The 16,115-nt window shown below is 39.4% G+C and overlaps 1 protein-coding gene across 1 annotated transcript in view; it reads left to right on the top strand.

Moving 5' to 3' along the window:
* Positions 1-16,115, top strand: part of BCKDHB (branched chain keto acid dehydrogenase E1 subunit beta) — a 240,503-nt gene that overhangs the window by 191,343 nt on the left and 33,045 nt on the right. The gene's annotated exons all lie outside the window — the stretch shown is intronic.

Here is a 16,115-nt window from a genome sequence, read left to right as displayed (position 1 = left end):
CTCGTCATTTGCTTCCCTGAGCATTTTAATTATGTACATTCTGAACTCCCTTTCTGTCATTTCTTCTGCCATGCTGTCGTTGAGTTTCATTGATGTAACATCTAGATTTATTTGCAGCATTTTCTTTCCTTGTTTTCTCGTATTGTTCAGGTATCAGTTGACCGCTGTGATATTGCAGATTTCCTCTATTGTCTTATAATATCCCTGAAGTTTTCTAGTATATCCCCTCTTAGCCTTCAGTAGCCTGAAGTCTTGGAGGAAGTTGATAATGCAGTGCTCCACAAGGGAGCTGACTCCCTAGGGGTGGTGGCCTTCCGGTGGGGTATATTCCCTGCTAGTGGGCAGAGGTACCTTCACTTGCTGATGAATGGTCATCCAAAAGGGAAGTAGGATGTGGGCTGATGCAAGACCAGTTTGGTCCTGTGTCTCTGATTTTACAGTCCTTTTGGGAGAACCTCACCCGACAGGGAGGACTCACCCGATGGGGAGGTCTCGCTGGTCGGTTTTCCTCCCAGAGGTTCCGTTCAATTCACAACTACCGCCTGGGCTGGGCAGCCTTCTTCTGCAATGTTCCCAGGGACCCGGACCTACCTCCTGGGCCTGGAAGCCTCACCCTTCGCAAACGAATCTCCTTAGGCTGCCTCTCCTCAGAGAAGCTGCCTGCAGTCCTGGAGCCTTCACTCCGCCCCTCAGTTTGTCTGTGGGGCTCTTCCACCAAGAAGCCGCCTAGGCCCTGGGACCCTGCTCTGCACTTTTCGCCTGGCTATGCGGCCCCTCCTCTGAGCAGCCACCTGGAGCCCCTTACAATCGCTCCGAGTCCTAGTGACCCGCCACACGCCTTTTCCTCCGGCAGCCACCTGGTGTTCCGTGCGGTCACTCTAAGTCCAAGTGACCCACCACGCACCTCTTTCTCCACCAGGCAGTCACCCAGAGGTCTGGTGCGTCACGAGTCCCAAGAACTCACTGTGCACCTTCTTGTCCCGACTGCCACCCGTAGCCCTGGTGCAGTCACTTCGAGCCCAAGCACCCCGCCGCGCTCCTCCTCCTTCTCCAGACAACCCCCCTGTGTTCAGGAGCGGATGCTCTGGGACCAAACCACTCACCACGCTGTTCCACTGGATAGCCGCCCAGAGCCCTTGCGCAGCTGCTCCAATTCCAAGCGACGTGCCGAGCCCGTATTTCTCCTTCTCCTCTGGGCAGCCCCCTGTGTTCGGGGATGGTCGCTTTCAGTCCAAACAGCTCACCAAGCACCTTCTCCTTTGGGCAGCCTCCCAGAGCCTGGGTGGGTTGCGCCGAGTCCAAGCGCCGTGGTGAACGGCCACCTCTCCAGTGCTCCCAGTTGTCTGCGATCACTGCTCCGGCGGGGGGAGGGGCGTCTCGCCGGCAGCTCTACTTCAGAAAGTTCCCTGCTTTCGGGGCTACCACCCCGTCCGGGACGCCTGCCCAGTGGGAAACACTCACCCGGCTGCTTTGAGTAGGTCCCGAGTCTCTCAATATCTCCTCTTCTTGAGTCCTGAGTCCACGCTGCTCCTCCGGATAGCCGCCCGGAGCCCTGGCGCAGCTGCTCCAAGTCCAAGCAACGTGCCGAGTATTTCTCCTTCTCCTCTGGGCAGCCTCCTGTGTTCAGGGGTGGTCGCTTTCAGTCCAAACAGCTCACCAAGTACCTTCTCCTTTGGGCAGCCTCCCAGAGCCCGGGTGGGTTGCGCCAAGTCCAAGCGCTGTGGTGAACAGCCACCTCTCCAATGCTCCCAGCTGTCTGCGTTCACTGCTCCGGCGGGGGGAGGGGCGCCTCGCCGGCAGCTCTACTTCGCAAAGATCCCTGCTTTCGGGGCTACCGCCCCGTCCGGGACGCCTGCCCAGTGGGAGACACTCACCCGGCTGCTTTGAGTTGGTCCCAAGTCTCTCTATATCTCCTCTTCTTGAGTCCTGAGTCCTGGAACAACACGAAAGGCAGCCACCCTCTAGTCCGCCATCTTGAATCCCCTCCGTCATTGGGATTTTAATTGGAATTGCATTGAATTTGTATAGCACTTTAGGTAGTATGGCCATTTTGACAATATTAATTCTTCCTATCCAAGAACGTGGAGGATCTTTCCATCTTCTAAGGTGTTCTTTAATTTCTTTCTTTAGTGTTGTATAGTTCTCATTGTAGAGGTCTTTCACCTCTTTTGTGAGATTGATTCCCAAGTATTTTATTTTTTTCGAGGCTATTGTGAATTCAACATCTCTAGTAGTAAGAGAAATGGAAATCAAAACCACCCTAAGATTCCATCTCATCCCAATTAGAATGGCGATTATCAAGAATACGAGCAACAACAGGTGTTGGCGAGGATGTGGGGAGAAAGGTACACTCATACATTGCTGGTGGAGCTGCAAATTAGTGCAGCCACTCTGGAAAGCAGTGTGGAGATTCCTTAGAAAACTTAGAATGGACCCTCCATTTGACCCAGCTATCCCACTCCTTGGCCTATACCCAAAGGGCTTAAAATCAGCATACTACAGAGATACAGCCACATCAATGTTCATAGCTGCTCAATTCACAATAGCCAGACTGTGGAACCTACCTAGATGCCCTTCAATTGATGAGTGGATAAAGAAACTGTGGTATATATATACAATGGAATATTACTGAGCCATAAAGAATGATAAAATTATGGCATTTGCAGGCAAATGGATGAAATTGGAGAATATCATGCTAAGTGAGATAAGCCAATCTCAAAAAGCCAAAGGACGAATGATATCGCTAATAAGTGGAGGATGACACATAATGGGGGGGAGGGAAGGGTTAGTGTTAGAGTTAGAGTTAGGGTTAGGGAGGGATGCAAGTATGGAGGAAGAAAGTACTGTATAGAGGGTAAAGAGGGGTGGGAGGGGTGGGGGGAAGGGAAAAAACAGAATGAATCAAACAACATTACTGTATGTAAATTTATGATTACACAAATGGTATGCCTTTACGCCATGTACAAACAGAGAAACAACATGTATTCCATTTGTTTACTATAAAAAAAATAAAAAATTAAAAAAATAAGTAAATATGTAACTATTAAAAAAAAAAAAAAAAAGAAGTGGTGAAAGAGGACATTTCTGTCTTGTTCCCATTTTTAAAGGGAATCATTTCAGTTTTTCTCCATTAAGAATGATGTTGGCCATGGGCTTAGCATAAATAGCCTTTACAATGTTCAGGTATGTTCCTACTCTCCCTATTTTTTCTAGTGTTTTGAGGATGAAGGGGTGTTGTATTTTGTTGAACGCTTTTTCTGCGTCAATTGAAATAACCATATGATTCTTATCCTTAAGTTATTGACATGATGGATTATGTTTATTGATTTACGAATGTTCACCATCCTTGCATTCCAGGGATGAACCCCACTTGATCGTGGTGCAGAACTTTTTTAATATGTTTTTGGATACGGTTGCCAATATTTTGTTAAGGATCTTTGCATCTATATTCATCAAGGATATTGGTCTAAAATTTTCTTTCCTTGATGTGTCTTTTCCTGGTTTGGGTATGAGGGTGATATTAGCTTTATAGAATGAGTTCAGTAGGGTACCCTCCTTTTCTATTTCCTGGAATACTTTGAGAAGTATTGGAATGAGTTCTTCATTGAAGGACTTGTAGAACTTGGCTGAGAATCCAACTGGTCCTGGGCTTTTCTTGGATGGTAGATTTTTAATGGCTTCTTCTATTTCATTGCTTGATATTGATCTGTTTAAATCATGTATGTCCTCCTGGTTCAGTTTGGGAGGAGCATATATCTCTAGAAATTTGTCAATGTCTAGGGTAGTTTCTATTTTGTTAGAATACAGATTTTCAAAGTAGCTTCTCATTATGTTCTGTATCTCAGTGGTGTCTGTTGTGATATTTCCTTTTGCATCATGTATTTTAGTAAATTGAGTCTTCTCTCTCCTTCTCTTTGTTAGTGTGGCTAAGGGTTTGTCTATTTTGTTTACTTTCTCAATGAACCAACTTTTTTTTTGTCAATTTTTTGAATAATTTCTTTTGTTTCAATTTCATTGATTTCAGCTCTTATTTTAATTATTTCCTGTCTTCTACTACTTTTGCTGTTATTCTGTTCTTCTTTTTCTAGGGCTTTGAGCTGTAATGTTAGGTCATTTAGTTGTTGACTTTTCATTCTTTTCTGGAATGCGCTCCGTGCCATGAATTTTCCTCTTAGTATCGCTTTCATAGTGTCCCAGAGATTTTGATATGTTGTATCATCATCCTCATTGACCTCTAAGAATTTTTTAATCTCCTCCCTGATGTTTTTTGTTATCCATGTTTCATTCAATAGCATATTATTTAGTCTCCAAGTGTTGGAGTAATTTCCCTTTTTTATTTTGTCATTGATTTCTACTCTCAGTCCCTTATGATCTCATAGAACACGAGGCAGTATCTCTATTTTTTTGCATTTCCTAAGGGCTGCTTTGTGGCATAACACATGGTCTATTTTTGAGAAGGTTCCATGTGCGGCTGAGAAGAAAGTGTATCTGCTCGTTGATGGATGGAATATTCTATATATGTCTATTAAGTCTAGGTTATTGTTGTGTTATTGAATTCTATGGTTTCTTTGGTTGGATTTTGTTTGGAAGATCTATCTAGTGGTGACAGTGGTGCGTTAAAGTCACTTAGAATTATTGTGTTGTGGTCTATGTGATTCTTGAAATTGAGAATGATTTGTCTGATGTACAGGGATGCACAATTGTTTGGGGCATAAATATTTACTATCGTTATGCCTTCCTGATTTATGGTTCCCTTAAGCAGTATGAAATGTCCTTCTTTATCCCTTCTGACTAACTTTGGCTTGAAGTCCACTTTATCTGATATAAGGATGGAAACCCCTGCTTTTTTACTGAGTCCATGTGTATGGTAGTTTTTTTCCCATCCTTTCACCTTTAGTCTGTGGATGTCTTTTTCTATGAGGTGAGTCTCTTGCAGGCAGCATATTGTTGGGTTTTCTTTTTAATCCATCCTGCCAGTCTATGTATTTTGATTGATGAGTTTAGGCCATTAACGTTCAGGGTTATTATTGAGAAACGATTTGTATTCCCAGTCATTTGGCTTATTTTTGTTTTTAAGTTGGCTTGGTTTCTCCTTTGAGTGGTTTTTCTCTAAAGTAGTTCCTCCCTTTGCTGACCTCCATTGTTGTTTTTCATTTCCTCCTCATGGAATATTTTGTGGAGTACATTTTGTAGTGCAGGCTTTCTATTTGTAAATTCTTTTAACTTTTGTTTATTGTAGAAGGATTTTATTTCATCTTCAAATCTGAAGGTTAGTTTTGCTGGGTATAGGATTCTTGGTTGGCAACCATGTTCTTTCAGAGCTTGAAATATGTTGTTCCGGGCCCTTCTAGCTTTTAGAGTCTGGGTTGAGACGTCGGCTGCTATCCGTATTGGTCTCTCCCTATATGTAATCTGATGCTTTTCCCTTGCGGCCTTCAAAATCCTATCTTTATTTTGAATGTTAGGCATTTTCATTATAATGTGCCTTGGTGTGGATCTGTTGTGATTCTGTGCATTTGGTGTTCTGTAAGCCTCTTGTATTTGATTTTCCATTTTATTCTTCAGGTTTGGGAAATTTTCTGATATTATTTCATTGAATAGGTTGTTCATTCCTTTGGTTTGTATCTCTGTGCCTTCCTCAATCCCAGTAATTCTTCAATTTGGTCTTTTCAGTATGTCCCATAGTTCTTGGAGATTCTGTTCATGATTTCTTACCATCTTCTCTGTTTGGGCAACTTCATCTTCAAGATTCATATTTTGTCTTCATTGTCTGAGGTTCTGTCTTCCAAGTGGTCTAGTCTTTTGGTGATGCTTTCCATTGAGTTTTTTATTTGGTTTATTGTCTCCTTCATTTCAAGGATTTCCGTTTGTTTTTTTTTTTTTTTTTTTTTTTTTGAGAATCTCTTTCTCTTTGTTGAAATGATCTTTTGCTTCCTGCAGTTGCTCTGTCAGCTTATTGGTATTATCATTCATTGCCTGCATTTGCTTTCTTATCTCATCCTTTGCTTCGCGAATCAGCTTAATCGTGCATAATCTGAAATCCTTTTCTGACATTTCTTCTAACATACTGTCATTGGATTCTATTACTATAGAATCTAGATTTGTTTGGATCATTTTCTTCCCTTTTTTTTTATGTTGTTCATGTATCTTCCCCTCTAGCAGTGCAGATCTGGTGTATTGCAGATTTCCCCTTATAGGCTTATAGTGGCCCTATAGGTTTCCAAAACCCTTTCTTTAAGGGGAGATCAATATTAGCAGTGTCCAAATCAGACACTATGCAATTCTAGACCAAATAGCCCCTATGGGGACAATAACAAAATTGTCATAATAAACAAAATGTGTTCAAATATTATCTTCGGTAAAACAAACAGGTTTGCAATAAGGTCTGCAGTTTCTAATGGAGGACAAAGAGGATGCAGAGGGATGTAGAACGTGGGTGTTAAAAGGATAAGAAAAGAATATACAGAAGTTCTAGAAAATAGAAAGGGTGAGAGTGTAATCAAAAGGAATCTGATGTTAGCATGCAAAAAAGGGAGAAAGAGACTGTGAGGGAACAGGTAAACTAAAGGGAAAGAGAGCAAGAAAAGTAAAGAAATAAAAACTTAAATTTTTTTAAAAAGGAGAAAAAAGAAAATCTACTGTATAATAGTCATATAGTAATGAAACCTCCCAGAGTTCAGTAGCCTGATGCATGAGAGGTACCTGAAGATGAGCTTCAAGCCTCCAGTAGGATGGGATTTGCCCCACCCAAAGATCAGAGCTAAGGCTTCCAGGATTATCCAAGATGGCCGCTCTGGCTTCGAAATGTGTTGGCAAATGGGAGCTGCAACTCAGGGGTGGACGTGGTCAGTGGGAGGTCCTGGAGAGGAGATGCAGTTGGTCCGGCAGGGGTCCTGGAGGTTGGGTGTGTTTGGTGTGGTTGTGGCATCGTGGAGGCCAGGGGCAATCAGTCGGTCTGGGGTCCCGGTGATAGGGCTCAGTCAGTTGTTCTGGGGGTCCTGGCGGCAGGGGGCAGTCAGTCGATGTGACGGCCCCAGAGGCAGGGAGTGAATGGTCGGGCTGAGGCATCCTGGAGAGGGGGCTCAGTCAGTCCGGCCAGGGGTCCTATGGGGCCTGGCTTTTGTCTCAAAATGGCGGCAGCCACGTGTAATCAAACCTGCAGGTACTGTAACAGTGAACTTCCAGGCAGCAGCAGGCAGCTGGTGCTCCACTGGCAGTTGGTGATGAGTTTGCTGACTGTTATCGGTCGATCGGGAGGTGAACCTCGCGCGTTGGGTGATGGATAGGGGTAAGGCAGGCAATAGACAGGCGAGAAGCAGGCAAATGGCGGATGATAGAGGCCTGACAGTGAGCAGTCTGCTCTCAAAAAAGGTGTCAATATGCTGGCAGACTGCAGGTCATCACAGCAGACAAATGGGTAAACACCAGGGGATTGATAAGCAGCAAAAACTGCCTCACCAAGAAACAGATATCCTCTGCTTGAAACTGGCGTTACGGAGTGACAAGGAACGCAGCCTCCCTCTAGTCCGCCATCTTGGATCTCCGGCACATGATCTTCTATAGTCATTTTTTGGTGATAAATGCAAGTGAGGCATTTCAAATGTGATTTAATTATATTTGCATTGATTTTCCATGAGGTTTGGGTCATCCATATGTCAAAAAGAGCTCACATCTATATTATGGTACATTTATCTGAAGAAAAAACCTTTGGAAATATATGCTAAGTGACTCTATTGTTTCAACTTCCCCGTCACTCTCAGGAGAGATGAACTGGTATCCAGTAGTGAAATTGAACCCACCTCTTGGTCCAGCTGTTAAAAATGTTCCTATTTTCACCAACCTCCTAAATTCTTTTTGCCTAAATAGGAAGCTTGTTATAGAGATTGAGAGGACCTGAACTGGTAGTGGAATCATGGTGACCATTTATTTTATTTTTCAAAATGGGACAGTCAGCATAAAACAGGCTATTCCATGTAAATTCATATGTAGAATTACCTGCCTATGCTGTATGGAATATTTTCCACTACATTGTACCATTAAATTTTAAGTAAAGGTTTTATGATAATGGAGTTAGGGCTGGATAGAAATTTCTGTAAATCAAATTTAGGTCTCTTTATGTCCGAGAGTTAAAAAAAAAAAAAAAAAAAAAGACAAAACTGTAAGTGCTGTTCTTTTCTCATTGATTTTTTTTTTTAAAGGGAACTTTACACCCAAAATACAAAGAACCCAATCAATGAACGGGCTAAGGAAATGGGCAGACATTTCACAGAAGATTTACAGGTGATCAACAAATATATGAAAAAGTGCTCATCACCCCTAGTAATTAGAGAAATGCAAATTAAAACCACCCTAAGTCAAGAACGCAAGCAATAATAAGTGTTGGCATGAATGTGCGGGAAAAGGCATACTCATACAGTGCAGGTGGAGTTGTAAATTAGTGCAGCCACTCTGGAAAGCAGTATGGAGATTTCTCAGAAAACTTGGAATGGACCCACCATTTGACCCAGCTATCCCACTCCTCGGTTTATACCCCAGGACTTAAAATCAGCATACTATAGTGATGCAGCCACATCAATGTTCATAGCAGCTCAATTCACAATGGCTACATTGTGGAACCAACTTAGTTGCCCTTAAATTGATGAATGAATATAGAAACTGTGGTATATATACACAATGGAATATTGTTCAGCCATAAAGAAGAATAAAATCATGACATTTGCTGGTAAATAGATGAAGTTGGAAAATATCATGCTAAGTGAAATAGGCCAAGCCCCAAAAACCAAAGGCCGAATGTTTTCTCTGATAAGTACTTGACACTATATAACTTGGGGAGGGGATGGCAGGAGGAAGAGAAGAATGAAGGAACTTTGAATGGTGTAGAGGAAAATGGGTTGGGAGGAGGTAGGGGACAGAAAGATAGTAGAATGAAACAGATAGTATTACCCTGCATTATGTACAATTACATGAATGGTGTGACTCTACATTGTGTACAACCATAGAAATGAAAAGTTGTACCCCATTTGTGTACAATGAATCAAGCAGTCTGTAAAAATAAAAAAAATCTTAATTAAAAAAAAAAAATTCTGTGTCAAAGAATTTAGAACCAAGTGTCATTGTTAGTGTAGTGTATTTTTAATTGGTGACAGACTGCTTGGGAATCATTGAATGACTTGCTGTTTGTTATGCTGAAATTAAGTAATCCTTAGTAATTTCAGAACATCAACAATATCTAAATGTAATTAAAATAAAATACATTTTTCTCTTGAATTGGGTATTTAGTGGTTAGTATTATGCACAAAGTGAAGATAAAAATGTAATCATATGACTTAATATGCCTTTTACTTTTTAGCTGTTTTATAAATCACTGTGTAAAACCATGACCCTTTCTATTAGTGGCAACTTTCAGTTTATATGTTTGACTTTTAAAAATAATTGCTAAATTACATCGTTCTCTAATAGAAAATTAAAGATCTGAGGAGAATCATTAAGCATTTCAGTCATGTTTACTCTTCCTGTAAACTTTATTTAATTTTTTTTAAATCATATTATTAAGGGCCTGGAAGTATTCTATAATAAGTTATTTATGTTTTTGAAAAACGCCTTGATGAGAAAAACCCAGTGGGCAAGATAAAGATCTCAGGGAAAATAGTGCTTAGGAACAAATAAATATGGTGTTAAATACACTTTAAATATGTATTTAAAATAAGGCAAATGAAAACACTGCTTCTATAAGAAAGGAGCTTGATGGGGGTTCACATACTGCACAGGTGCCCCTCCCCCATGTGGTCTTCACTTCTACTACTTCACTGCTACTTCTCTGCTTGCTCAAGACAGAACCTCCCAAAAGTTCTGTGTTATACAGACTGTACTTTATCTTAGGGTTTTTAAACCAACTTTTATTATATTACATGTGATTTTGATTTTATTTTTTTTTCCCTTTAAATACATGTGAAACTGCCTGGCCTGTTCACAAATTACTCTGGGGTTTAAGGGAATGAGTTTCATTGCCTGGTCTTTGTTTGTGTATGGAGTGGTTGCAGTAGCACACCATTGAGAAGCTTATGGTAGGGGTAGACTTACAGGGAGCAATAGTAGTTAAGTGTCCGATTTTAAGTGTCAGAACATATCTATGTGTGTATAAATAGATCTCACATTGAGAACAAATGCAATAAATCTGTTCTCCTTCTTTGAATGAATGTAACTGTGTTTTAGCTGTGTGTGTGTGTTTTGTTGTTGCGTTTTTTGTTTTTGTTTTTCTTCCCCTCATTGCTGGGGGTTGAATCTGAGGTTTTGCATGTGCTCGGGAACTGCTCTAACACTGAGGTGCACTCCCAGCCAATCACTGTGTTTTAAAAAAATTAAATAAAGTCTAGACATATAAATACTTCTGACATATCTTCAGGATATCATATAGAGAAGATAAAAATGTGAAATTGATCCAGATAAGACCAAAATTCCCAAGATGAGTGACTTAGGTTTCTTATTTTTCATAATACCATATTTTGAATAACACTAGACCTTGCAATATGAAAATAGCTGATTCTATCAAAATAAGCTATGAAAAATTATTTAATTTTTAGCTTAATAGATAAATGTTGCATTTGGTGATATTTTATTTAGATTTTCCTATAATTTTAACCCTTAGCATTCATTTAACAACAACAACAAAAAAAGTCAATGTACAATTAGCTTTTTCTTTTTAATGACTCTACACTGGCTATAAATTCTTTCAAATTTAAATAAATGCTGAAGAGGGAGATTTCTGATTACATTATACTGATATTGTTGCCAGTGTCATGTTGTAATTGATGTGACAGGGGAGTAGAGGTAGGAAAGACAAAGACAGAGGCAGAATCTTTAGTCAAAGACAGCAGCTAGACTCTGGTATGTACTTTATGTAGGCAGCAGCACTACAAATAGTGGCTTCCTTCTCTTTAGATCAGTAGAGGTCAGAGGCAATAGAATGACTTCTTATAAAAGACTGGAAATGTAGCAACCCAGAAACAAAAAATGTAAAAAAGAATAAGGCATTTTCACATAAACAGCAGCAGGAGAGAGAGGGAGAGAATAAACTCCGCTATCAGATCTGCACTACAAAAAAAAAAAAAAAAAAAAACCTGAAGGGAATTCTTTTGTCTAAAAGAAAGTGGCACCAGATGGTATTTCAGGTCTATTATACAAAACTGCAGAACATGCATTCTTTTCAGGTGCACACAAAATGCTCAGTCATATGTGATGCCAGTAATATGTTTTGATAAAATATGAATGTTAGAAATCTTGCATAGTATGCTGTCTCACTAAAATGAAATTACATTAATATTAATAAAAATAAGCTAGGAAATATTCACATATTTGAAAGTTAAACACATACTTTTAAACAATGATAGTTCATAGAAGAAAATGCAAAAGTAGTTATTAAATATTATAAATTGAATGGTCATGAAAACACAACATAAATTATGTAGAAAGCAGCTAAAGCAATACTTAGAGACATGCCTAACTATAAAATACTCATATTAGTTAAAAGGAAAAAGCTTAAAAATAGCTCTGTTTTAAGGTAAGGAGAGAAGAGCAAAGCATATCTGTCATAAGAAAGGAAATAATAATGATAAAAGCAGGCATCAATAAAATGGAGACAATAGAAATTAACAAAACTGAAGAAAATTGATAATCCCCTAGCAAGAATGATCAAGGAAAGGAAAGAGAAAACAGAAAACACCAGTATCAGGATTAAAATGATAGAGGGTAGCACTATGAATTTTTAGTACTGGAGGTTCCTTTACCTGAGTGCTCTACCAGGCAAGAGAGCAGGGCCCAGGAGGGTAGGGGAGGCGAGGTAGCGCGCAAACACCTGTGGTTTGCTTATTGTTCCACTGGGAAATTTACTCATGCTCTTTAATCATCACTCTCTTAGTAAATTATCTATTATGCTCATTTTTATAGGCTGGGAAATTGAGGCTGGTAGGTGGGCCCATTGTTACTGTGCCCAAGGCTAGATAGTAAAGTAGCCAGCATAGTAAAAGAACCAGAGACTTCACCACTGTGTCACCAAGTCCATATGCTGCCTTGACTCTTTTTTAATGTATCATGAAAACAGCAATAACTAATTCCAGCAAATGAAGTGTAATGTCTGTTCAGTCAGCTGCCACAAAATAAAATAGATGGACTTGTTAGTCAGCTTTTGATCACTCTGACCAAAATACCTGAGAAGAACAATTTAAAGGAGGAATGATTTATTTTGGCCAATGGTTTGAAAGGAATCAATTCATGGTTGGCTGGCTCCAAGGCAGAAACATCATGGTGGAAAATGTGTGGTAGAGGAAAGCTGCTTAGTTCGTGGCAGTTTAGAAGGAGTGGGCAGAATGGGTGGGGGGTTTGAGGAGAAAGGGCCTGGGGAGAAGATAAACCCAGGGCATGTCCTTGTGACCTATTTCCTCCAGTTAGGTCCTTCCTCCCAGTACTTCATTTAGCTGTCAGTGCATTAATCCATCAAATAGATTAAAGCCACCGATGAGGACAGAACCCTTACAACTCAATTATTGCCTAAAAACCCCACCTCTGTATACATGAGACTTGGGGGATATTTGTTATCAGAGGCATAAAATGGGGCGGCTTTTAAATGGCAAACACGGAAGTTTTGGTTTGTTTTTTTTTTATCACAGTTCAGAGGGTTGGGAAGTTCATGATCATGGCACTGACAGATTTGGTGTCTGAGGAGAGTCAGCTTCCTGGTTCACAGACAATCATCTTGTTGAAAACCTTACATGGTGGAAACAGGAAGTTCACAGGGCTCTCTTTTATGAGGGCACTAATCCCGTATGTGTTAATCAGCTTTGTGTTGCTGGGACCTGACAAGCACAACTTAGAGAAGGAAAAATTTATTTTGGCTCATGGTTCTAGAGATTTAGTCCACAGTTGGCAGAATTCATTGCTCTGGGCTCAAGGTGAGGGAGAACATCATGGTGGAAGGGTGTGGTGGAGGAGTGCTGCTCCATTTGTGGCAGCCAGGAAGTGGAGAAAGAGGTGATGGGGCTGCAGGGAAGATGAACTCTTCCAGGACACCCTCCCCAGTGACTTACCCCTCCACCCATGACCCACCTGCCCACAGTTACCACCCAATTAGTCCATTCAAACTAGGTTAGACTGATGAGGTCGCAGATCCCACAGTCTAATCATTTCAACTCTGAATAGTCCCGCAGGAGCTGTTGGGGGATACCTCATATCCAAACCATAACACCATGCATGAGGGCTCTGCCTTCCTGACATAATCACCTCCAGAAGGCCTCACCTCATCATACTGTCACATTGGGGATTAGATTTCAACAAAAGAATTTCAGGGACTCAAAGAAACTGGATCTCCTGTATGGGGTGTTACTCAAAGCTTCCTGGTAATGATGCTGTTTCCTTCTTTCTATGTATTTAATCTAAAACATACTTTTTTTCAAGTTCAGTATTCTCAAAACCCATTTTCTCTATTTTTACAGTGAGTCAATTTATGTTAGGCTAAAAATAGATACAAAACAAGTAAATGTTAACAGAACTCTTGCTTTTCTGTAAGATGAAAGAGTCCTCTCTGCAATGATATGAACAGCATTTCAGTAATTAAGTGTTCATTCTTAGAAAGGAGAAGTAATGATATTCTGAAAAATAGGTTTTACTTTCTTTTCTTCTGGGAAGCAGAATTCTTAAATTTTTTTTTTTTTTTTTAAATGTCAGTTATGTGTAACTGGTTTTGATAATATGTTAGGAAAAGGAAACGTTCTCCTTTTTGTTTTTTAATGGCCATTCCCCATGTATCCAACAAATAGAATATGTCAAGAAAGAATTTTTCTGTTTGTAGAATGCAAAGAATTTTCAAGCGAAAGTAAATATAGCAAAAAAGTAAAATATAATACTGTTTTTGTTTTGTTTTGTGTTGTTTTTGGTACCAGGAATTAAACACAGTGTGTTTAAATACTGAGCTACATCCCCAGTCCTTTTTAAAATTTTTTACTTTGAGACAGGGTCTCACTAAGTTGGTTAGGGCCTTGCTAAATTGCTGAGGCAGGCCTCAAACTTGCAATCCTCCTGCCTCACCCTCCTGAGTCACTAAGATTACAGGCATGCACCACCACACTTGGCTAGAATACAATTTTGTAGGTATTATTTTGCAGCCTAAGTCACCTTAAAATTATGAATTTCTATTAGATAGTGAATTAACAGTGCATCAGTGGTCCATTCCAGAAATATGAATGTGAAACTTTTGTTGAAAAATATCTGCATATTTTGAAATACATTTTGCATTAATTATATAACTAAAAGTATTATACTAAATTATTTTTGGAACAAATCTTGAGAATGTCAAAAGCTTATTACACATCTTTTTATTTTGAAAAATATTTAGTTCTGTAATCATAAGTGAGACATATTGGAGGACTGGATATTTGAAATTCTGCCATTCTTAGCAAAGTCCTAGTTATCAAATGGGTGATGAAAAGTGTTTTCTAATGAAACTAAAGTACTTTTTGTTATTTGTCAGCATGTACCAAAGTAACTTGAACTTTTTGACAGTTCATACCTTGGGAACAATAACCAGTTCTCTAATTAATTGTTCTTTATGTGTTTTTAACCTTTATGTTTTGTATTTATTGGTTTGTTTAGTTACAGTGTTGAAGGGAAAAGGTAGAATAATACATGAGGTTTTGCTAAAACAAAATTCTGTAATGAAATGAAGTATGAGCTGTGCTGTGAAATAAACATTGCAATGTGAACATATGGAGAGAAGCAGCATTCGTTGGAAAGTATGGATCTGTGGGTCAGCAGTATTGCTTGTGTTTGAGATTCACAAATGTCTGTGTGAGCTAAAATGAAATAATGATGCTTAAAAATAGAAGCAGCAGCAGCAGCAGAATTTCCAGTGTGCACAGGGAGAAATGTAGATAGGACATTATTTTATTAAAAGAAGACAGTAAAATAAAGTCATACAGAGAAAAGTCTTCACATGGTATTGCCTGAACTCAGAGGATAATTCTGTTATATCACATGGTCTCAGGTGGATTTACATAATCTTATATAAATATCCACCAGTGTTGAGGGAATGCCACTGTAATAATAAATCCAATAGATTAGATAGAGAAAGAAATTACTTTCGAAAGTGGTTACATCCCTGACTGAATAAGTATGGGGAAAATAGGTGATAGACAAAAGAAACTAAAAATCAGCGTAGAACACAAGAAATTGAAAATGAAAAAAAAGAAGAAAAATCATCATCTTAGAGAATTTCCAACCCAGTGGCCCTTACCTTCTGCCCTGATCTCTGATCTCCCCTGATTCCCTTGTATCTTCTTCCTGTGCCCATTAGTGTATCCACACCAGCCTACACGTGCATAGAAAGTCTTTTCTTGAGGAGAGACCCCCATAAAAGTCTTGCTCTTTTAAAGCTTAGTTTGTAAAAATAAAAGCATGAACACATGCCCTACCTGGCCCTGTGTGTGTGTGTGTGTGTGTGTGTGTGTGTGTGTGTGTGTGTGTGTAAGAGAGAGAGAGATTTGGTGAAACTAGAAAGTTTTCAAATATACATATACTTCCTTGAGAAAGTAAGTTCTTTTTTTCTGTGATTTTGTCCATATTAAATATACTTTTATTAATCGATGATAGTAGCTAGATTTTATTTAAATGCCCTTGTCAAATAAGGCAACCCAGTGTCCATCACCAATGTGTTTGGTTTTGTTTGGAAATTGTACGAGTTCATAAGATAGAGCCATAGAACATTTTTTTCGTTATCATGCAGAAATGTTAGTTCCTTAGAGCTTTCTCTTCATTTTGTCATTGCTTTTTATTAAAAGCCTGAAAGGTCCACTTAGGTGCATTTCTAAGAGTATTATATAGGAACAGCCTGCCCCAGAAAGAGTGTTTCAAGAATGTTCAGTGTTTTTTTTTTTTTTTTTTCATCTTATGCACTTCAAAGTTTTAAAAATCCTAAGGTTAAATGGTCAAGGCACTCAGTTATAGCTAATGTGGGGCCTTTGAAGTCCAAACTAGGGAATTAATTTGAAAGAGATACATTGTGTTCCTAAAGAGCTTTTTTTCTTTAGTTCTTTTTAATCACCTGTTATTGATTTGTTAATATTTTATTT

The sequence above is a fragment of the Sciurus vulgaris genome, assembly GCF_902686455.1.
Source record: "Sciurus vulgaris genome assembly, chromosome: 7".
Classification (NCBI taxonomy): domain Eukaryota; kingdom Metazoa; phylum Chordata; class Mammalia; order Rodentia; family Sciuridae; genus Sciurus; species Sciurus vulgaris.
This window is presented reverse-complemented; position numbering and strand designations above follow the sequence as displayed.